A 26,143-nucleotide genomic window follows, 5' to 3' on the forward strand; every position below is an offset into this window, starting at 1 on the left:
AGTAATTAGATGCAACACAAAGTAACATAAACAGGATTAAGACGTGTGGTTTCCAATATTGTAAATCTCAGATTTTTAAATTTCACATTTTCAAGAGAATTACATGAAGACCTAAGTTGGTACAGTTTCCAAACGGCTCTACAAACTCTTCTGTGATATATAAGATAACCGTTAACAATGGAAAACAGCAGCAAATGAAGATTTGGAAAAATCGGACCCAGGATTAAATGGTTTAATAAGTAGAATGGAAGGATGGCACAAACATTTCTAATCTTCAATATTCTCCAAGTTATGAAGGGGATTAGAAATGCTTGTTTTCATTGTCTCTTTTACCGTAGGATAGTATCAGAATTATCAGATACTTTTCATTTCTGTGAAACGTCAGGCCATTGTGACTTTCCTTGGAACATGAAATAAAAATACCAATTATGAGAATGGGAAAGCGTCACAAGTTAGATTTAATGATTGTACTTTGACTGATCACAGGGAAACCATGCACTACTGGAACTCCAGAATCTACCTACGATAGCCATAAAAACACAGCATTCGGACTCTAGAACAGTCAAGATCTACGTACATTCACTCAAAGGAACACTTTCATCCTGGTCAAGTCCGAATAGTTGTCTCGTAAAAGGTAGTATTCAATACGATAAAAAGAAGAAATTAGCCCTCCAACTCCTCCTCCAAAGCGTCGCGTAGGAAAGGGTCTAGACCTCAATACTATTGTACACTAGGATATATTGTAACACTTACTGGAAACCACAAATTTACCTACCTTAACAATAAGTTAATTAGAAACAGACTTTTGCAAACATTCAGTCAAAGGAACACTTTCAATCTTGTCAATATCAGAGATGTATTCTGATACATTGGCCCCGTCCAGTTCACTACGTGTTTCGACTCACTCTTCACTCCCACATCAACTTGGTTACACGGATTCGTCTATGTCGTAGATCTGGCGTGAAGTAGCTGAAGTGGTGTGTTGGCCGTCAGCACTACGTTGTGGAACGGTGTATCGGGTGGTGTATGATCACGTGGTGCTTGTTGTCCAATCTATTTGAAGATTTGTTGAATTTCAGTAGTTGAACACCGCCATTCGTCTACTTGGTTGAACATCAGTTTCCTATCACAGCCTGACATCAGGATAGACGTGCACTACACGTAGTAGCACCTAGACGGGGCCAATGTAGTGTTCTAGACATTCCGAAATACCGGAGAAACCTCCTCTCCCCAACTCCGCATCACGTAGGAACTGGCCCAGGAACATGATTTCCTCCCTACAGTCATGTGATCTAACTTGGTGCATTTCCCTAACATAGGGAGAACGTAGTAATTTTTTCTCTAGTGTCAATACTCAGTGAGTCGGGGAGATTTTCTCATGTGCTCATCACAGGGCGACTGTTGGGTTTAAATTTTTAATTTTTCTTATACAGAGAACAACTAGTTATAATTTCTAAATTTGTGAGTAATTAGATGCAACACAAAGTAACAAACAGGATTAAGACGTGTGGTTTCCAATAATGTAAACCTCAGATTTTTAAATTTCACATTTTGAAGAGAATTACTTGAAGACCTAAATTGGTACAGTTTCCAAACGGCTCTACAAAGTCTTCTGTGATATATAAGATAACCGTTTACAATGGAAAACAGCAGCAAATGAAGATTTGGAAAAATCGGACCCAGGATTAAATGATTTAATAAGTAGAATGGAAAGATGGCACAAACATTTCTAATCTTCAATATTCTCCAAGTTATGAAGGGGATTAGAAAAGCTTGTTTTCATTGTCTCTTTTACTGTAGCATAGTATCAGAATTATAAGATACTTATCATTTCTGTGAAACGTCAGGCCATTGTGACTTTCCTTGGAATATGAAATAAAAATACCAATTATGAGAATGGGAAAGCGTCACAAGTTAGATTTAATGATTGTACTTTGACTGATCACAGGGAAACCATGCACTACTGGAACTCCAGAATCTACCTACGATAGCCATAAAAACACAGCATTCGGACTCTAGAACAGTCAAGATCTACGTACATTCACTCAAAGGAACACTTTCATCCTGGTCAAGTCAGAATAGTTGTCTCGTAAAAGGTAGTATTCAATACGATAAAAAGAAGAAATTAGCCCTCCAACTCCTCCTCCAAAGCGTCGCGTAGGAAAGGGTCTAGACCTCAATACTATTGTACACTAGGATATATTGTAACACTTACTGGAAACCACATATTTACCTACCTTAACAATAAGTTAATTAGAAACAGACTTTTGCAAACATTCAGTCAAAGGAACACTTTCAATCTTGTCAATATCAGAGATGTACTCTGATACATTGGCCCCGTCCAGTTCACTACGTGTTTCGACTCACTCTTCACTCCCACATCAACTTGGTTACACGGATTCGTCTATGTCGTAGATCTGGCGTGAAGTAGCTGAAGTGGTGTGTTGGCCGTCAGCACTACGTTGTGGAAAGGTGTATCGTGTGGTGTATGATCACGTGGTGCTTGTTGTCCAATCTATTTGAAGATTTGTTGAATTTCAGTAGTTGAACACCGCCATTCGTCTACTTGGTTGAACATCAGTTTCCTATCACAGCCTGACATCAGGATAGACGTGCACTACACGTATTAGCACCTAGACGGGGCCAATGTAGTGTTCTAGACATTCCGAAATACCGGAGAAACCTCCTCTCCCCAACTCCGCATCACGTAGGAACTGGCCCAGGAACATGATTTCCTCCCTACAGTCATGTGATCTAACTTGGTGCATTTCCCTAACATAGGGAGAACGTAGTAATTTTTTCTCTAGTGTCAATACTCAGTGAGTCGGGGAGATTTTCTCATGTGCTCATCACAGGGCGACTGTTGGGTTTAAATTTTTGTTCTTCTTATTCAGAGAACAACTAGTTATAATTTCTAAATTTGTGAGTAATTGGATGCAACACAAAGTAACAGAAAAAGGATAAAGCGTGTGATTTCCAATATTGTAAACCTCAGATTTTTAAATTTCACATTTTGAAGAGAATTACTTGAAGACCTAAATTGGTACAGTTTCCAAACGGCTCTACAAACTCTTCTGTGATATATAAGATAACCGTTAACAATGGAAAACAGCAGCAAATGAAGATTTGGAAAAATCGGATTCAGGGATTAAATGGTTTAATAAGTAGGATGGAAGGATGGCACAAACATTTCTAATCTTCAATATTCTCCAAGTTATGAAGGGGATTAGAAAAGCTTGTTTTCATTGTCTCTTTTACCGTAACATAGTATCAGAATTATCAGATACTTTTCATTTCTGTGAAACGTCAGGCCATTGTGACTTTCCTTGGAACATGAAATAAAAATACCAATTATGAGAATGGGAAAGCGTCACAAGTTAGATTTAAAGATTGTACTTTGACTGATCACAGGGAAACCATGCACTACTGGAACTCCAGAATCTACCTACGATAGCCATAAAAACACAGCATTCGGACTCTAGAACAGTCAAGATCTACGTACATTCACTCAAAGGAACACTTTCATCCTGGTCAAGTCCGAATAGTTGTCTCGTAAAAGGTAGTATTCAATACGATAAAAAGAAGAAATTAGCCCTCCAACTCCTCCTCCAAAGCGTCGCGTAGGAAAGGGTCTAGACCTCAATACTATTGTACACTAGGATATATTGTAACACTTACTGGAAACCACAAATTTACCTACCTTAACAATAAGTTAATTAGAAACAGACTTTTGCAAACATTCAGTCAAGGGAACACTTTCAATCTTGTCAATATCAGAGATGTACTCTGATACATTGGCCCCGTCCAGTTCACTACGTGTTTCGACTCACTCTTCACTCCCACATCAACTTGGTTACACGGATTCGTCTATGTCGTAGATCTGGCGTGAAGTAGCTGAAGTGGTGTGTTGGCCGTCAGCACTACGTTGTGGAACGGTGTATGATCACGTGGTGCTTGTTGTCCAATCTATTTGAAGATTTGTTGAATTTCAGTAGTTGAACACCGCCATTCGTCTACTTGGTTGAACATCAGTTTCCTATCACAGCCTGACATCAGGATAGACGTGCACTACACGTAGTAGCACCTAGACGGGGCCAATGTAGTGTTCTAGACATTCCGAAATACCGGAGAAACCTCCTCTCCCCAACTCCGCATCACGTAGGAACTGGCCCAGGAACATGATTTCCTCCCTACAGTCATGTGATCTAACTTGGTGCATTTCCCTAACATAGGGAGAACGTAGTAATTTTTTCTCTAGTGTCAATACTCAGTGAGTCGGGGAGATTTTCTCATGTGCTCATCACAGGGCGACTGTTGGGTTTAAATTTTTAATTTTTCTTATACAGAGAACAACTAGTTATAATTTCTAAATTTGTGAGTAATTGAATGCAACACAAAGTAACATAAAAAGGATTAAGACGTGTGGTTTCCAATATTGTAAACCTCAGATTTTAAAATTTCACATTTTGAAGAGAATTACTTGAAGACCTAAGTTGGTACAGTTTCCAAACGGCTCTACAAAGTCTTCTTGGATATATAAGATAACCGTTAACAATGGAAAACAGCAGCAAATGAAGATTTGGAAAAATCGGACCCAGGGATTAAATGGTTTAATAAGTAGGATGGAAGGACGGCACAAACATTTCTAATCTTCAATATTCTCCAAGTTATGAAGGGGATTAGAAAAGCTAGTTTTCATTGTCTCTTTTACCGTAGGATAGTATCAGAATTATCAGATACTTTTAATTTCTGTGAAACGTCAGGCCATTGTGACTTTCCTTGGAACATGAAATAAAAATACCAATTATGAGAATGGGAAAGCGTCACAAGTTAGATTTAATGATTGTACTTTTACTGATCACAGGGAAACCATGCACTACTGGAACTCCAGAATCTACCTACGATAGCCATAAAAACACAGCATTCGGACTCTAGAACAGTCAAGATCTATGTACATTCACTCAAAGGAACACTTTCATCCTGGTCAAGTCAGAATAGTTGTCTCGTAAAAGGTAGTATTCAATACGATAAAAAGAAGAAATTAGCCCTCCTACTCCTCCTCCAAAGCGTCGCGTAGGAAAGGGTCTAGACCTCAATACTATTGTACACTAGGATATATTGTAACACTTACTGGAAACCACAAATTTACCTACCTTAACAATAAGTTAATTAGAAACAGACTCTTGCAAACATTCAGTCAAAGGAACACCTTCAATCTTGTCAATATCAGAGATGTACTCTGATACATTGGCCCCGTCCAGTTCACTACGTGTTTCGACTCACTCTTCACTCCCACATCAACTTGGTTACACGGATTCGTCTATGTCGTAGATCTGGCGTGAAGTAGCTGAAGTGGTGTGTTGGCCGTCAGCACTACGTTGTGGAACGGTGTATCGTGTGGTGTATGATCACGTGGTGCTTGTTGTCCAATCTATTTGAAGATTTGTTGAATTTCAGTAGTTGAACACCGCCATTCGTTTACTTGGTTGAACATCAGTTTCCTATCACAGCCTGACATCAGGATAGACGTGCACTACACGTAGTAGCACCTAGACGGAGCCAATGTAGTGTTCTAGACATTCCGAAATACCGGAGAAACCTCCTCTCCCCAACTCCGCATCACGTAGGAACTGGCCCAGGAACATGATTTCCTCCCTACAGTCATGTGATCTAACTTGGTGCATTTCCCTAACATAGGGAGAACGTAGTAATTTTTTCTCTAGTGTCAATACTCAGTGAGTCGGGGAGATTTTCTCATGTTCTCATCACAGGGCGGCTGTTGGGTTTAAATTTTTAATTTTTCTTATACAGAGAACAACTAGTTATAATTTCTAAATTTGTGAGTAATTAGATGCAACACAAAGTAACATGAATAGGATTAAGACGTGTGGTTTCCAATATTGTAAACCCTAGATTTTTAAATTTCACATTTTGAAGAGAATTACTTGAAGACCTAAGTTGGTACAGTTTCCAAACGGCTCTACAAACTCTTCTGTGATATATAAGATAACCGTTAACAATGGAAAACAGCAGCAAATGAAGATTTGGAAAAATCGGATTCAGGGATTAAATGGTTTAATAAGTAGGATGGAAGGATGGCACAAACATTTCTAATCTTCAATATTCTCCAAGTTATGAAGGGGATTAGAAAAGCTTGTTTTCATTGTCTCTTTTACCGTAACATAGTATCAGAATTATCAGATACTTTTCATTTCTGTGAAACGTCAGCCCATTGTGACTTTCCTTGGAACATGAAATAAAAATACCAATTATGAGAATGGGAAAGCGTCACAAGTTAGATTTAAAGATTGTACTTTGACTGATCACAGGGAAACCATGCACTACTGGAACTCCAGAATCTACCTACGATAGCCATAAAAACACAGCATTCGGACTCTAGAACAGTCAAGATCTACGTACATTCACTCAAAGGAACACTTTCATCCTGGTCAAGTCAGAATAGTTGTCTCGTAAAAGGTAGTATTCAATACGATAAAAAGAAGAAATTAGCCCTCCAACTCCTCCTCCAAAGCGTCGCGTAGGAAAGGGTCTAGACCTCAATACTATTGTACACTAGGATATATTGTAACACTTACTGGAAACCACAAATGTACCTACCTTAAAAATAAGTTAATTAGAAACAGACTTTTGCAAACATTCAGTCAAAGGAACACTTTCAATCTTGTCAATATCAGAGATGTACTCTGATACATTGGCCCCGTCCAGTTCACTACGTGTTTCGACTCACTCTTCACTCCCACATCAACTTGGTTACACGGATTCGTCTATGTCGTAGATCTGGCGTGAAGTAGCTGAAGTGGTGTGTTGGCCGTCAGCACTACGTTGTGGAACGGTGTATCGTGTGGTGTATGATCACGTGGTGCTTGTTGTCCAATCTATTTGAAGATTTGTTGAATTTCAGTAGTTGAACACCGCCATTCGTCTACTTGGTTGAACATCAGTTTCCTATCACAGCCTGACATCAGGATAGACGTGCACTACACGTAGTAGCACCTAGACGGGGCCAATGTAGTGTTCTAGACATTCCGAAATACCGGAGAAACCTCATCTCCCCAACTCCGCATCACGTAGGAACTGGCCCAGGAACATGATTTCCTCCCTACAGTCATGTGATCTAACTTGGTGCATTTCCCTAACATAGGGAGAACGTAGTAATTTTTTCTCTAGTGTCAATACTCAGTGAGTCGGGGAGATTTTCTCATGTGCTCATCACAGGGCGACTGTTGGGTTTAAATTTTTGTTCTTCTTATTCAGAGAACAACTAGTTATAATTTCTAAATTTGTGAGTAATTGGATGCAACACAAAGTAACAGAAACAGGATAAAGCGTGTGATTTCCAATATTGTAAACCTCAGATTTTTAAATTTCACATTTTGAAGAGAATTACTTGAAGACCTAAATTGGTACAGTTTCCAAACGGCTCTACAAACTCTTCTGTGATATATAAGATAACCGTTAACAATGGAAAACAGCAGCAAATGAAGATTTGAAAAAATCGGATTCAGGGATTAAATGGTTTAATAAGTAGGATGGAAGGATGGCACAAACATTTCTAATCTTCAATATTCTCCAAGTTATGAAGGGGATTAGAAAAGCTTGTTTTCATTGTCTCTTTTACCGTAGCATAGTATCAGAATTATCAGTTTCTTTTCGCTTCTGTGAAACGTCAGGCCATTGTGACTTTCCTTGGAACATGAAATAAAAATACCAATTATGAGAATGGGAAAGCGTCACAAGTTAGATTTAATGATTGTACTTTGACTGATCACAGGGAAACCATGCACTACTGGAACTCCAGAATCTACCTACGATAGCCATAAAAACACAGCATTCGGACTCTAGAACAGTCAAGATCTACGTACATTCACTCAAAGGAACACTTTCATCCTGGTCAAGTCAGAATAGTTGTCTCCTAAAAGGTAGTATTCAATACGATAAAAAGAAGAAATTAGCCCTCCAACTCCTCCTCCAAAGCGTCGCGTAGGAAAGGGTCTAGACCTCAATACTATTGTACACTAGGATATATTGTAACACTTACTGGAAACCACAAATTTACCTACCTTAACAATAAGTTAATTAGATACAGACTTTTGCAAACATTCAGTCAAGGGAACACTTTCAATCTTGTCAATATCAGAGATGTATTCTGATACATTGGCCCCGTCCAGTTCACTACGTGTTTCGACTCACTCTTCACTCCCACATCAACTTGGTTACACGGATTCGTCTATGTCGTAGATCTGGCGTGAAGTAGCTGAAGTGGTGTGTTGGCCGTCAGCACTACGTTGTGGAACGGTGTATCGGGTGGTGTATGATCACGTGGTGCTTGTTGTCCAATCTATTTGAAGATTTGTTGAATTTCAGTAGTTGAACACCGCCATTCGTCTACTTGGTTGAACATCAGTTTCCTATCACAGCCTGACATCAGGATAGACGTGCACTACACGTAGTAGCACCTAGACGGGGCCAATGTAGTGTTCTAGACATTCCGAAATACCGGAGAAACCTCCTCTCCCCAACTCCGCATCACGTAGGAACTGGCCCAGGAACATGATTTCCTCCCTACAGTCATGTGATCTAACTTGGTGCATTTCCCTAACATAGGGAGAACGTAGTAATTTTTTCTCTAGTGTCAATACTCAGTGAGTCGGGGAGATTTTCTCATGTGCTCATCACAGGGCGACTGTTGGGTTTAAATTTTTGTTCTTCTTATTCAGAGAACAACTAGTTATAATTTCTAAATTTGTGAGTAATTGGATGCAACACAAAGTAACAGAAAAAGGATAAAGCGTGTGATTTCCAATATTGTAAACCTCAGATTTTTAAATTTCACATTTTGAAGAGAATTACTTGAAGACCTAAATTGGTACAGTTTCCAAACGGCTCTACAAACTCTTCTGTGATATATAAGATAACCGTTAACAATGGAAAACAGCAGCAAATGAAGATTTGGAAAAATCGGATTCAGGGATTAAATGGTTTAATAAGTAGGATGGAAGGATGGCACAAACATTTCTAATCTTCAATATTCTCCAAGTTATGAAGGGGATTAGAAAAGCTTGTTTTCATTGTCTCTTTTACCGTAACATAGTATCAGAATTATCAGATACTTTTCATTTCTGTGAAACGTCAGGCCATTGTGACTTTCCTTGGAACATGAAATAAAAATACCAATTATGAGAATGGGAAAGCGTCACAAGTTAGATTTAAAGATTGTACTTTGACTGATCACAGGGAAACCATGCACTACTGGAACTCCAGAATCTACCTACGATAGCCATAAAAACACAGCATTCGGACTCTAGAACAGTCAAGATCTACGTACATTCACTCAAAGGAACACTTTCATCCTGGTCAAGTCAGAATAGTTGTCTCGTAAAAGGTAGTATTCAATACGATAAAAAGAAGAAATTAGCCCTCCAACTCCTCCTCCAAAGCGTCGCGTAGGAAAGGGTCTAGACCTCAATACTATTGTACACTAGGATATATTGTAACACTTACTGGAAACCACAAATTTACCTACCTTAACAATAAGTTAATTAGAAACAGACTTTTGCAAACATTCAGTCAAAGGAACACTTTCAATCTTGTCAATATCAGAGATGTACTCTGATACATTGGCCCCGTCCAGTTCACTACGTGTTTCGACTCACTCTTCACTCCCACATCAACTTGGTTACACGGATTCGTCTATGTCGTAGATCTGGCGTGAAGTAGCTGAAGTGGTGTGTTGGCCGTCAGCACTACGTTGTGGAACGGTGTATCGTGTGGTGTATGATCACGTGGTGCTTGTTGTCCAATCTATTTGAAGATTTGTTGAATTTCAGTAGTTGAACACCGCCATTCGTCTACTTGGTTGAACATCAGTTTCCTATCACAGCCTGACATCAGGATAGACGTGCACTACACGTAGTAGCACCTAGACGGGGCCAATGTAGTGTTCTAGACATTCCGAAATACCGGAGAAACCTCCTCTCCCCAACTCCGCATCACGTAGGAACTGGCCCAGGAACATGATTTCCTCCCTACAGTCATGTGATCTAACTTGGTGCATTTCCCTAACATAGGGAGAACGTAGTAATTTTTTCTCTAGTGTCAATACTCAGTGAGTCGGGGAGATTTTCTCATGTGCTCATCACAGGGCGACTGTTGGGTTTAAATTTTTGTTCTTCTTATTCAGAGAACAACTAGTTATAATTTCTAAATTTGTGAGTAATTGGATGCAACACAAAGTAACAGAAACAGGATAAAGCGTGTGATTTCCAATATTGTAAACCTCAGATTTTTAAATTTCACATTTTGAAGAGAATTACTTGAAGACCTAAATTGGTACAGTTTCCAAACGGCTCTACAAACTCTTCTGTGATATATAAGATAACCGTTAACAATGGAAAACAGCAGCAAATGAAGATTTGTAAAAATCGGATTCAGGGATTAAATGGTTTAATAAGTAGGATGGAAGGATGGTACAAACATTTCTAATCTTCAATATTCTCCAAGTTATGAAGGGGATTAGAAAAGCTTGTTTTCATTGTCTCTTTTACCGTAACATAGTATCAGAATTATCAGATACTTTTCATTTCTGTGAAACGTCAGGCCATTGTGACTTTCCTTGGAACATGAAATAAAAATACCAATTATGAGAATGGGAAAGCGTCACAAGTTAGATTTAATGATTGTACTTTGACTGATCACAGGGAAACCATGCACTACTGGAACTCCAGAATCTACCTACGATAGCCATAAAAACACAGCATTCGGACTCTAGAACAGTCAAGATCTACGTACATTCACTCAAAGGAACACTTTCATCCTGGTCAAGTCAGAATAGTTGTCTCGTAAAAGGTAGTATTCAATACGATAAAAAGAAGAAATTAGCCCTCCAACTCCTCCTCCAAAGCGTCGCGTAGGAAAGGGTCTAGACCTCAATACTATTGTACACTAGGATATATTGTAACACTTACTGGAAACCACAAATTTACCTACCTTAACAATAAGTTAATTAGAAACAGACTTTTGCAAACATTCAGTCAAAGGAACACTTTCAATCTTGTCAATATCAGAGATGTACTCTGATACATTGGCCCCGTCCAGTTCACTACGTGTTTCGACTCACTCTTCACTCCCACATCAACTTGGTTACACGGATTCGTCTATGTCGTAGATCTGGCGTGAAGTAGCTGAAGTGGTGTGTTGGCCGTCAGCACTACGTTGTGGAACGGTGTATCGTGTGGTGTATGATCACGTGGTGCTTGTTGTCCAATCTATTTGAAGATTTGTTGAATTTCAGTAGTTGAACACCGCCATTCGTCTACTTGGTTGAACATCAGTTTCCTATCACAGCCTGACATCAGGATAGACGTGCACTACACGTAGTAGCACCTAGACGGAGCCAATGTAGTGTTCTAGACATTCCGAAATACCGGAGAAACCACCTCTCCCCAACTCCGCATCACGTAGGAACTGGCCCAGGAACATGATTTCCTCCCTACAGTCATGTGATCTAACTTGGTGCATTTCCCTAACATAGGGAGAATGTAGTAATTTTTTCTCTAGTGTCAATACTTAGTGAGTCGGGGAGATTTTCTCACGTGCTCATCACAGGGCGACTGTTGGGTTTAAATTTTTGTTCTTCTTATACAGAGAACAACTAGTTATAATTTCTAAATTTGTGAGTAATTAGATGCAACACAAAGTAACATAAACAGGATTAAGACGTGTGGTTTCCAATATTGTAAATCTCAGATTTTTAAATTTCACATTTTCAAGAGAATTACATGAAGACCTAAGTTGGTACAGTTTCCAAACGGCTCTACAAACTCTTCTGTGATATATAAGATAACCGTTAACAATGGAAAACAGCAGCAAATGAAGATTTGGAAAAATCGGACCCAGGATTAAATGGTTTAATAAGTAGAATGGAAGGATGGCACAAACATTTCTAATCTTCAATATTCTCCAAGTTATGAAGGGGATTAGAAATGCTTGTTTTCATTGTCTCTTTTACCGTAGGATAGTATCAGAATTATCAGATACTTTTCATTTCTGTGAAACGTCAGGCCATTGTGACTTTCCTTGGAACATGAAATAAAAATACCAATTATGAGAATGGGAAAGCGTCACAAGTTAGATTTAATGATTGTACTTTGACTGATCACAGGGAAACCATGCACTACTGGAACTCCAGAATCTACCTACGATAGCCATAAAAACACAGCATTCGGACTCTAGAACAGTCAAGATCTACGTACATTCACTCAAAGGAACACTTTCATCCTGGTCAAGTCCGAATAGTTGTCTCGTAAAAGGTAGTATTCAATACGATAAAAAGAAGAAATTAGCCCTCCAACTCCTCCTCCAAAGCGTCGCGTAGGAAAGGGTCTAGACCTCAATACTATTGTACACTAGGATATATTGTAACACTTACTGGAAACCACAAATTTACCTACCTTAACAATAAGTTAATTAGAAACAGACTTTTGCAAACATTCAGTCAAAGGAACACTTTCAATCTTGTCAATATCAGAGATGTATTCTGATACATTGGCCCCGTCCAGTTCACTACGTGTTTCGACTCACTCTTCACTCCCACATCAACTTGGTTACACGGATTCGTCTATGTCGTAGATCTGGCGTGAAGTAGCTGAAGTGGTGTGTTGGCCGTCAGCACTACGTTGTGGAACGGTGTATCGGGTGGTGTATGATCACGTGGTGCTTGTTGTCCAATCTATTTGAAGATTTGTTGAATTTCAGTAGTTGAACACCGCCATTCGTCTACTTGGTTGAACATCAGTTTCCTATCACAGCCTGACATCAGGATAGACGTGCACTACACGTAGTAGCACCTAGACGGGGCCAATGTAGTGTTCTAGACATTCCGAAATACCGGAGAAACCTCCTCTCCCCAACTCCGCATCACGTAGGAACTGGCCCAGGAACATGATTTCCTCCCTACAGTCATGTGATCTAACTTGGTGCATTTCCCTAACATAGGGAGAACGTAGTAATTTTTTCTCTAGTGTCAATACTCAGTGAGTCGGGGAGATTTTCTCATGTGCTCATCACAGGGCGACTGTTGGGTTTAAATTTTTAATTTTTCTTATACAGAGAACAACTAGTTATAATTTCTAAATTTGTGAGTAATTAGATGCAACACAAAGTAACAAACAGGATTAAGACGTGTGGTTTCCAATAATGTAAACCTCAGATTTTTAAATTTCACATTTTGAAGAGAATTACTTGAAGACCTAAATTGGTACAGTTTCCAAACGGCTCTACAAAGTCTTCTGTGATATATAAGATAACCGTTTACAATGGAAAACAGCAGCAAATGAAGATTTGGAAAAATCGGACCCAGGATTAAATGATTTAATAAGTAGAATGGAAAGATGGCACAAACATTTCTAATCTTCAATATTCTCCAAGTTATGAAGGGGATTAGAAAAGCTTGTTTTCATTGTCTCTTTTACTGTAGCATAGTATCAGAATTATAAGATACTTATCATTTCTGTGAAACGTCAGGCCATTGTGACTTTCCTTGGAATATGAAATAAAAATACCAATTATGAGAATGGGAAAGCGTCACAAGTTAGATTTAATGATTGTACTTTGACTGATCACAGGGAAACCATGCACTACTGGAACTCCAGAATCTACCTACGATAGCCATAAAAACACAGCATTCGGACTCTAGAACAGTCAAGATCTACGTACATTCACTCAAAGGAACACTTTCATCCTGGTCAAGTCAGAATAGTTGTCTCGTAAAAGGTAGTATTCAATACGATAAAAAGAAGAAATTAGCCCTCCAACTCCTCCTCCAAAGCGTCGCGTAGGAAAGGGTCTAGACCTCAATACTATTGTACACTAGGATATATTGTAACACTTACTGGAAACCACATATTTACCTACCTTAACAATAAGTTAATTAGAAACAGACTTTTGCAAACATTCAGTCAAAGGAACACTTTCAATCTTGTCAATATCAGAGATGTACTCTGATACATTGGCCCCGTCCAGTTCACTACGTGTTTCGACTCACTCTTCACTCCCACATCAACTTGGTTACACGGATTCGTCTATGTCGTAGATCTGGCGTGAAGTAGCTGAAGTGGTGTGTTGGCCGTCAGCACTACGTTGTGGAAAGGTGTATCGTGTGGTGTATGATCACGTGGTGCTTGTTGTCCAATCTATTTGAAGATTTGTTGAATTTCAGTAGTTGAACACCGCCATTCGTCTACTTGGTTGAACATCAGTTTCCTATCACAGCCTGACATCAGGATAGACGTGCACTACACGTATTAGCACCTAGACGGGGCCAATGTAGTGTTCTAGACATTCCGAAATACCGGAGAAACCTCCTCTCCCCAACTCCGCATCACGTAGGAACTGGCCCAGGAACATGATTTCCTCCCTACAGTCATGTGATCTAACTTGGTGCATTTCCCTAACATAGGGAGAACGTAGTAATTTTTTCTCTAGTGTCAATACTCAGTGAGTCGGGGAGATTTTCTCATGTGCTCATCACAGGGCGACTGTTGGGTTTAAATTTTTGTTCTTCTTATTCAGAGAACAACTAGTTATAATTTCTAAATTTGTGAGTAATTGGATGCAACACAAAGTAACAGAAAAAGGATAAAGCGTGTGATTTCCAATATTGTAAACCTCAGATTTTTAAATTTCACATTTTGAAGAGAATTACTTGAAGACCTAAATTGGTACAGTTTCCAAACGGCTCTACAAACTCTTCTGTGATATATAAGATAACCGTTAACAATGGAAAACAGCAGCAAATGAAGATTTGGAAAAATCGGATTCAGGGATTAAATGGTTTAATAAGTAGGATGGAAGGATGGCACAAACATTTCTAATCTTCAATATTCTCCAAGTTATGAAGGGGATTAGAAAAGCTTGTTTTCATTGTCTCTTTTACCGTAACATAGTATCAGAATTATCAGATACTTTTCATTTCTGTGAAACGTCAGGCCATTGTGACTTTCCTTGGAACATGAAATAAAAATACCAATTATGAGAATGGGAAAGCGTCACAAGTTAGATTTAAAGATTGTACTTTGACTGATCACAGGGAAACCATGCACTACTGGAACTCCAGAATCTACCTACGATAGCCATAAAAACACAGCATTCGGACTCTAGAACAGTCAAGATCTACGTACATTCACTCAAAGGAACACTTTCATCCTGGTCAAGTCCGAATAGTTGTCTCGTAAAAGGTAGTATTCAATACGATAAAAAGAAGAAATTAGCCCTCCAACTCCTCCTCCAAAGCGTCGCGTAGGAAAGGGTCTAGACCTCAATACTATTGTACACTAGGATATATTGTAACACTTACTGGAAACCACAAATTTACCTACCTTAACAATAAGTTAATTAGAAACAGACTTTTGCAAACATTCAGTCAAGGGAACACTTTCAATCTTGTCAATATCAGAGATGTACTCTGATACATTGGCCCCGTCCAGTTCACTACGTGTTTCGACTCACTCTTCACTCCCACATCAACTTGGTTACACGGATTCGTCTATGTCGTAGATCTGGCGTGAAGTAGCTGAAGTGGTGTGTTGGCCGTCAGCACTACGTTGTGGAACGGTGTATGATCACGTGGTGCTTGTTGTCCAATCTATTTGAAGATTTGTTGAATTTCAGTAGTTGAACACCGCCATTCGTCTACTTGGTTGAACATCAGTTTCCTATCACAGCCTGACATCAGGATAGACGTGCACTACACGTAGTAGCACCTAGACGGGGCCAATGTAGTGTTCTAGACATTCCGAAATACCGGAGAAACCTCCTCTCCCCAACTCCGCATCACGTAGGAACTGGCCCAGGAACATGATTTCCTCCCTACAGTCATGTGATCTAACTTGGTGCATTTCCCTAACATAGGGAGAACGTAGTAATTTTTTCTCTAGTGTCAATACTCAGTGAGTCGGGGAGATTTTCTCATGTGCTCATCACAGGGCGACTGTTGGGTTTAAATTTTTAATTTTTCTTATACAGAGAACAACTAGTTATAATTTCTAAATTTGTGAGTAATTGGATGCAACACAAAGTAACATAAAAAGGATTAAGACGTGTGGTTTCCAATATTGTAAACCTCAGATTTTAAAATTTCACATTTTGAAGAGAATTACTTGAAGACCTAAGTTGGTACAGTTTCCAAACGGCTCTACAAAGTCTTCTTGGATATATAAGATAACCGTTAACAATGGAAAACAGCAGCAAATGAAGATTTGGAAAAATCGGACCCAGGGATTAAATGGTTTAATAAGTAGGATGGAAGGACGGCACAAACATTTCTAATCTTCAATATTCTCCAAGTTATGAAGGGGATTAGAAAAGCTAGTTTTCATTGTCTCTTTTACCGTAGGATAGTATCAGAATTATCAGATACTTTTAATTTCTGTGAAACGTCAGGCCATTGTGACTTTCCTTGGAACATGAAATAAAAATACCAATTATGAGAATGGGAAAGCGTCACAAGTTAGATTTAATGATTGTACTTTTACTGATCACAGGGAAACCATGCACTACTGGAACTCCAGAATCTACCTACGATAGCCATAAAAACACAGCATTCGGACTCTAGAACAGTCAAGATCTATGTACATTCACTCAAAGGAACACTTTCATCCTGGTCAAGTCAGAATAGTTGTCTCGTAAAAGGTAGTATTCAATACGATAAAAAGAAGAAATTAGCCCTCCTACTCCTCCTCCAAAGCGTCGCGTAGGAAAGGGTCTAGACCTCAATACTATTGTACACTAGGATATATTGTAACACTTACTGGAAACCACAAATTTACCTACCTTAACAATAAGTTAATTAGAAACAGACTCTTGCAAACATTCAGTCAAAGGAACACCTTCAATCTTGTCAATATCAGAGATGTACTCTGATACATTGGCCCCGTCCAGTTCACTACGTGTTTCGACTCACTCTTCACTCCCACATCAACTTGGTTACACGGATTCGTCTATGTCGTAGATCTGGCGTGAAGTAGCTGAAGTGGTGTGTTGGCCGTCAGCACTACGTTGTGGAACGGTGTATCGTGTGGTGTATGATCACGTGGTGCTTGTTGTCCAATCTATTTGAAGATTTGTTGAATTTCAGTAGTTGAACACCGCCATTCGTTTACTTGGTTGAACATCAGTTTCCTATCACAGCCTGACATCAGGATAGACGTGCACTACACGTAGTAGCACCTAGACGGAGCCAATGTAGTGTTCTAGACATTCCGAAATACCGGAGAAACCTCCTCTCCCCAACTCCGCATCACGTAGGAACTGGCCCAGGAACATGATTTCCTCCCTACAGTCATGTGATCTAACTTGGTGCATTTCCCTAACATAGGGAGAACGTAGTAATTTTTTCTCTAGTGTCAATACTCAGTGAGTCGGGGAGATTTTCTCATGTTCTCATCACAGGGCGGCTGTTGGGTTTAAATTTTTAATTTTTCTTATACAGAGAACAACTAGTTATAATTTCTAAATTTGTGAGTAATTAGATGCAACACAAAGTAACATGAATAGGATTAAGACGTGTGGTTTCCAATATTGTAAACCCTAGATTTTTAAATTTCACATTTTGAAGAGAATTACTTGAAGACCTAAGTTGGTACAGTTTCCAAACGGCTCTACAAACTCTTCTGTGATATATAAGATAACCGTTAACAATGGAAAACAGCAGCAAATGAAGATTTGGAAAAATCGGATTCAGGGATTAAATGGTTTAATAAGTAGGATGGAAGGATGGCACAAACATTTCTAATCTTCAATATTCTCCAAGTTATGAAGGGGATTAGAAAAGCTTGTTTTCATTGTCTCTTTTACCGTAACATAGTATCAGAATTATCAGATACTTTTCATTTCTGTGAAACGTCAGCCCATTGTGACTTTCCTTGGAACATGAAATAAAAATACCAATTATGAGAATGGGAAAGCGTCACAAGTTAGATTTAAAGATTGTACTTTGACTGATCACAGGGAAACCATGCACTACTGGAACTCCAGAATCTACCTACGATAGCCATAAAAACACAGCATTCGGACTCTAGAACAGTCAAGATCTACGTACATTCACTCAAAGGAACACTTTCATCCTGGTCAAGTCAGAATAGTTGTCTCGTAAAAGGTAGTATTCAATACGATAAAAAGAAGAAATTAGCCCTCCAACTCCTCCTCCAAAGCGTCGCGTAGGAAAGGGTCTAGACCTCAATACTATTGTACACTAGGATATATTGTAACACTTACTGGAAACCACAAATGTACCTACCTTAAAAATAAGTTAATTAGAAACAGACTTTTGCAAACATTCAGTCAAAGGAACACTTTCAATCTTGTCAATATCAGAGATGTACTCTGATACATTGGCCCCGTCCAGTTCACTACGTGTTTCGACTCACTCTTCACTCCCACATCAACTTGGTTACACGGATTCGTCTATGTCGTAGATCTGGCGTGAAGTAGCTGAAGTGGTGTGTTGGCCGTCAGCACTACGTTGTGGAACGGTGTATCGTGTGGTGTATGATCACGTGGTGCTTGTTGTCCAATCTATTTGAAGATTTGTTGAATTTCAGTAGTTGAACACCGCCATTCGTCTACTTGGTTGAACATCAGTTTCCTATCACAGCCTGACATCAGGATAGACGTGCACTACACGTAGTAGCACCTAGACGGGGCCAATGTAGTGTTCTAGACATTCCGAAATACCGGAGAAACCTCATCTCCCCAACTCCGCATCACGTAGGAACTGGCCCAGGAACATGATTTCCTCCCTACAGTCATGTGATCTAACTTGGTGCATTTCCCTAACATAGGGAGAACGTAGTAATTTTTTCTCTAGTGTCAATACTCAGTGAGTCGGGGAGATTTTCTCATGTGCTCATCACAGGGCGACTGTTGGGTTTAAATTTTTGTTCTTCTTATTCAGAGAACAACTAGTTATAATTTCTAAATTTGTGAGTAATTGGATGCAACACAAAGTAACAGAAACAGGATAAAGCGTGTGATTTCCAATATTGTAAACCTCAGATTTTTAAATTTCACATTTTGAAGAGAATTACTTGAAGACCTAAATTGGTACAGTTTCCAAACGGCTCTACAAACTCTTCTGTGATATATAAGATAACCGTTAACAATGGAAAACAGCAGCAAATGAAGATTTGAAAAAATCGGATTCAGGGATTAAATGGTTTAATAAGTAGGATGGAAGGATGGCACAAACATTTCTAATCTTCAATATTCTCCAAGTTATGAAGGGGATTAGAAAAGCTTGTTTTCATTGTCTCTTTTACCGTAGCATAGTATCAGAATTATCAGTTTCTTTTCGCTTCTGTGAAACGTCAGGCCATTGTGACTTTCCTTGGAACATGAAATAAAAATACCAATTATGAGAATGGGAAAGCGTCACAAGTTAGATTTAATGATTGTACTTTGACTGATCACAGGGAAACCATGCACTACTGGAACTCCAGAATCTACCTACGATAGCCATAAAAACACAGCATTCGGACTCTAGAACAGTCAAGATCTACGTACATTCACTCAAAGGAACACTTTCATCCTGGTCAAGTCAGAATAGTTGTCTCCTAAAAGGTAGTATTCAATACGATAAAAAGAAGAAATTAGCCCTCCAACTCCTCCTCCAAAGCGTCGCGTAGGAAAGGGTCTAGACCTCAATACTATTGTACACTAGGATATATTGTAACACTTACTGGAAACCACAAATTTACCTACCTTAACAATAAGTTAATTAGATACAGACTTTTGCAAACATTCAGTCAAGGGAACACTTTCAATCTTGTCAATATCAGAGATGTATTCTGATACATTGGCCCCGTCCAGTTCACTACGTGTTTCGACTCACTCTTCACTCCCACATCAACTTGGTTACACGGATTCGTCTATGTCGTAGATCTGGCGTGAAGTAGCTGAAGTGGTGTGTTGGCCGTCAGCACTACGTTGTGGAACGGTGTATCGGGTGGTGTATGATCACGTGGTGCTTGTTGTCCAATCTATTTGAAGATTTGTTGAATTTCAGTAGTTGAACACCGCCATTCGTCTACTTGGTTGAACATCAGTTTCCTATCACAGCCTGACATCAGGATAGACGTGCACTACACGTAGTAGCACCTAGACGGGGCCAATGTAGTGTTCTAGACATTCCGAAATACCGGAGAAACCTCCTCTCCCCAACTCCGCATCACGTAGGAACTGGCCCAGGAACATGATTTCCTCCCTACAGTCATGTGATCTAACTTGGTGCATTTCCCTAACATAGGGAGAACGTAGTAATTTTTTCTCTAGTGTCAATACTCAGTGAGTCGGGGAGATTTTCTCATGTGCTCATCACAGGGCGACTGTTGGGTTTAAATTTTTGTTCTTCTTATTCAGAGAACAACTAGTTATAATTTCTAAATTTGTGAGTAATTGGATGCAACACAAAGTAACAGAAACAGGATAAAGCGTGTGATTTCCAATATTGTAAACCTCAGATTTTTAAATTTCACATTTTCAAGAGAATTACTTGAAGACCTAAATTGGTACAGTTTCCAAACGGCTCTACAAAGTCTTCTGTGATATATAAGATAACCGTTAACAATGGAAAACATCAGCAAATGAAGATTTGGAAAAATCGGACCCAGGATTAAATGGTTTAATAAGTAGAATGGAAGGATGGCACAAACATTTCTAATCTTCAATATTCTCCAAGTTATGAAGGGGATTAGAAAAGCTTGTTTTCATTGTCTCTTTTACCGTAGTATAGTATCAGAATTATCAGATACTTTTCATTTCTGTGAAACGTCAAGCCATTGTGACTTTCCTTGGAACATGAAATAAAAATACCAATTATGAGAATGGGAAAGCTTCACAAGTTAGATTTAATGATTGTACTTTGACTGATCACAGGGAAACCATGAACTACTGGAACTCCAGAATCTACCTACGATAGCCATAAAAACACAGCATTCGGACTCTAGAACAGTCAAGATCTACGTACATTCACTCAAAGGAACACTTTCATCCTGGTCAAGTCAGAATAGTTGTCTCGTAAAAGGTAGTATTCAATACAATAAAAAGAAGAAATTAGCCCTCCAACTCCTCCTCCAAAGCGTTCGCGTAGGAAAGGGTCTAGACCTCAATACTATTGTACACTAGGATATATTGTAACACTTACTGGAAACCACAAATTTACCTACCTTAACAATAAGTTAATTAGAAACAGACTTTTGCAAACATTCAGTCAAGGGAACACTTTCAATCTTGTCAATATCAGAGATGTACTCTGATACATTGGCCCCGTCCAGTTCACTACGTGTTTCGACTCACTCTTCACTCCCACATCAACTTGGTTACACGGATTCGTCTATGTCGTAGATCTGGCGTGAAGTAGCTGAAGTTGTGTGTTGGCCGTCAGCACTTCGTTGTGGAACGGTGTATCGGGTGGTGTATGATCACGTGGTGCTTGTTGTCCAATCTATTTGAAGATTTGTTGAATTTCAGTAGTTGAACACCGCCATTCGTCTACTTGGTTGAACATCAGTTTCCTATCACAGCCTGACATCAGGACAGACGTGCACTACACGTAGTAGGACCTAGACGGGGCCAATGTAGTGTTCTAGACATTCCGAAATACCGGAGAAACCTCCTCTCCCCAACTCCGCATCACGAAGGAACTGGCCCAGGAACATGATTTCCTCCCTACAGTCATGTGATCTAACTTGGTGCATTTCCCTAACATAGGGAGAACGTAGTAATTTTTTCTCTAGTGTCAATACTCAGTGAGTCGGGGAGATTTTCTCACTTGCTCATCACAGGGCGACTGTTGGCTTTAAATTTTTGTTCTTCTTATACAGAGAACAACTAGTTATAATTTCTAAATTTGTGAGTAATTAGATGCAACACAAAGTAACATAAACAGGATTAAGACGTGTGGTTTCCAATATTGTAAACCTCAGATTTTTAAATTTCACATTTTCAAGAGAATTGCATGAAGACCTAAGTTGGTACAGTTTCCAAACGGCTCTACAAACTCTTCTGTGATATATAAGATAACCGTTAACAATGGAAAACAGCAGCAAGTGAAGATTTCGAAAAATCGGACCCAGGATTAAATGGTTTAATAAGTAGAATGGAAGGATGGCACAAACATTTCTAATCTTCAATATTCTCCAAGTTATGAAGGGGATTAGAAAAGCTTGTTTTCATTGTCTCTTTTACCGTAGTATAGTATCAGCATTATCAGATACTTTTCATTTCTGTGAAACGTCAAGCCATTGTGACTTTCCTTGGAACATGAAATAAAAATACCAATTATGAGAATGGGAAAGCGTCACAAGTTAGATTTAATGATTGTACTTTGACTGATCACAGGGAAACCATGCACTACTGGAACTCCAGAATCTACCTACGATAGCCATAAAAACACAGCATTCGGACTCTAGAACAGTCAAGATCTACGTACATTCACTCAAAGGAACACTTTCATCCTGGTCAAGTCAGAATAGTTGTCTCGTAAAAGGTAGTATTCAATACGATAAAAAGAAGAAATTAGCCCTCCAACTCCTCCTCCAAAGCGTCGCGTAGGAAAGGGTCTAGACCTCAATACTATTGTACACTAGGATATATTGTAACACTTACTGGAAACCACAAATTTACCTACCTTAACAATAAGTTAATTAGAAACAGACTTTTGCAAACATTCAGTCAAGGGAACACTTTCAATCTTGTCAATATCAGAGATGTACTCTGATACATTGGCCCCGTCCAGTTCACTACGTGTTTCGACTCACTCTTCACTCCCACATCAACTTGGTTACACGGATTCGTCTATGTCGTAGATCTGGCGTGAAGTAGCTGAAGTGGTGTGTTGGCCGTCAGCACTACGTTGTGGAACGGTGTATGATCACGTGGTGCTTGTTGTCCAATCTATTTGAAGATTTGTTGAATTTCAGTAGTTGAACACCGCCATTCGTCTACTTGGTTGAACATCAGTTTCCTATCACAGCCTGACATCAGGATAGACGTGCACTACACGTAGTAGCACCTAGACGGGGCCAATGTAGTGTTCTAGACATTCCGAAATACCGGAGAAACCTCCTCTCCCCAACTCCGCATCACGTAGGAACTGGCCCAGGAACATGATTTCCTCCCTACAGTCATGTGATCTAACTTGGTGCATTTCCCTAACATAGGGAGAACGTAGTAATTTTTTCTCTAGTGTCAATACTCAGTGAGTCGGGGAGATTTTCTCATGTGCTCATCACAGGGCGACTGTTGGGTTTAAATTTTTAATTTTTCTTATACAGAGAACAACTAGTTATAATTTCTAAATTTGTGAGTAATTGGATGCAACACAAAGTAACATAAAAAGGATTAAGACGTGTGGTTTCCAATATTGTAAACCTCAGATTTTTAAATTTCACATTTTGAAGAGAATTACTTGAAGACCTAAGTTGGTACAGTTTCCAAACGGCTCTACAAACTCTTCTGTGATATATAAGATAACCGTTAACAATGGAAAACAGCAGCAAATGAAGATTTGGAAAAATCGGACCCAGGGATTAAATGGTTTAATAAGTAGGATGGAAGGACGGCACAAACATTTCTAATCTTCAATATTCTCCAAGTTATGAAGGGGATTAGAAAAGCTAGTTTTCATTGTCTCTTTTACCGTAGGATAGTATCAGAATTATCAGATACTTTTCATTTCTGTGAAACGTCAGGCCATTGTGACTTTCCTTGGAACATGAAATAAAAATACCAATTATGAGAATGGGAAAGCGTCACAAGTTAGATTTAATGATTGTACTTTGACTGATCACAGGGAAACCATGCACTACTGGAACTCCAGAATCTACCTACGATAGCCATAAAAACACAGCATTCGGACTCTAGAACAGTCAAGATCTATGTACATTCACTCAAAGGAACACTTTCATCCTGGTCAAGTCAGAATAGTTGTCTCGTAAAAGGTAGTATTCAATACGATAAAAAGAAGAAATTAGCCCTCCTACTCCTCCTCCAAAGCGTCGCGTAGGAAAGGGTCTAGACCTCAATACTATTGTACACTAGGATATATTGTAACACTTACTGGAAACCACAAATTTACCTACCTTAACAATAAGTTAATTAGAAACAGACTTTTGCAAACATTCAGTCAAAGGAACACTTTCAATCTTGTCAATATCAGAGATGTACTCTGGTACATTGGCCCCGTCCAGTTCACTACGTGTTTCGACTCACCCTTCACTCCCACATCAACTTGGTTACACGGATTCGTCTATGTCGTAGATCTGGCGTGAAGTAGCTGAAGTGGTGTGTTGGCCGTCAGCACTACGTTGTGGAACGGTGTATCGTGTGGTGTATGATCACGTGGTGCTTGTTGTCCAATCTATTTGAAGATTTGTTGAATTTCAGTAGTTGAACACCGCCATTCGTTTACTTGGTTGAACATCAGTTTCCTATCACAGCCTGACATCAGGATAGACGTGCACTACACGTAGTAGCACCTAGACGGAGCCAATGTAGTGTTCTAGACATTCCGAAATACCGGAGAAAATTCCTCTCCCCAACTCCGCATCACGTAGGAACTGGCCCAGGAACATGATTTCCTCCCTACAGTCATGTGATCTAACTTGGTGCATTTCCCTAACATAGGGAGAACGTAGTAATTTTTTCTCTAGTGTCAATACTCAGTGAGTCGGGGAGATTTTCTCATGTTCTCATCACAGGGCGACTGTTGGGTTTAAATTTTTAATTTTTCTTATACAGAGAACAACTAGTTATAATTTCTAAATTTGTGAGTAATTAGATGCAACACAAAGCAACATGAATAGGATTAAGACGTGTGGTTTCCAATATTGTAAACCCTAGATTTTTAAATTTCACATTTTGAAGAGAATTACTTGAAGACCTAAGTTGGTACAGTTTCCAAACGGCTCTACAAACTCTTCTGTGATATATAAGATAACCGTTAACAATGGAAAACAGCAGCAAATGAAGATTTGGAAAAATCGGATTCAGGGATTAAATGGTTTAATAAGTAGGATGGAAGGATGGCACAAACATTTCTAATCTTCAATATTCTCCAAGTTATGAAGGGGATTAGAAAAGCTTGTTTTCATTGTCTCTTTTACCGTAACATAGTATCAGAATTATCAGATACTTTTCATTTCTGTGAAACGTCAGGCCATTGTGACTTTCCTTGGAACATGAAATAAAAATACCAATTATGAGAATGGGAAAGCGTCACAAGTTAGATTTAAAGATTGTACTTTGACTGATCACAGGGAAACCATGCACTACTGGAACTCCAGAATCTACCTACGAGAGCCATAAAAACACAGCATTCGGACTCTAGAACAGTCAAGATCTACGTACATTCACTCAAAGGAACACTTTCATCCTGGTCAAGTCCGAATAGTTGTCTCGTAAAAGGTAGTATTCAATACGATAAAAAGAAGAAATTAGCCCTCCAACTCCTCCTCCAAAGCGTCGCGTAGGAAAGGGTCTAGACCTCAATACTATTGTACACTAGGATATATTGTAACACTTACTGGAAACCACAAATTTACCTACCTTAACAATAAGTTAATTAGAAACAGACTTTTGCAAACATTCAGTCAAGGGAACACTTTCAATCTTGTCAATATCAGAGATGTACTCTGATACATTGGCCCCGTCCAGTTCACTACGTGTTTCGACTCACTCTTCACTCCCACATCAACTTGGTTACACGGATTCGTCTATGTCGTAGATCTGGCGTGAAGTAGCTGAAGTGGTGTGTTGGCCGTCAGCACTACGTTGTGGAACGGTGTATCGTGTGGTGTATGATCACGTGGTGCTTGTTGTCCAATCTATTTGAAGATTTGTTGAATTTCAGTAGTTGAACACCGCCATTCGTCTACTTGGTTGAACATCAGTTTCCTATCACAGCCTGACATCAGGATAGACGTGCACTACACGTAGTAGCACCTAGACGGGGCCAATGTAGTGTTCTAGACATTCCGAAATACCGGAGAAACCTCCTCTCCCCAACTCCGCATCACGTAGGAACTGGCCCAGGAACATGATTTCCTCCCTACAGTCATGTGATCTAACT

This window comes from Lepisma saccharinum, chromosome 24, assembly GCF_977018435.1.
Source record: "Lepisma saccharinum chromosome 24, izLepSacc3.1, whole genome shotgun sequence".
Classification (NCBI taxonomy): Eukaryota; Metazoa; Arthropoda; class Insecta; order Zygentoma; family Lepismatidae; genus Lepisma; species Lepisma saccharinum.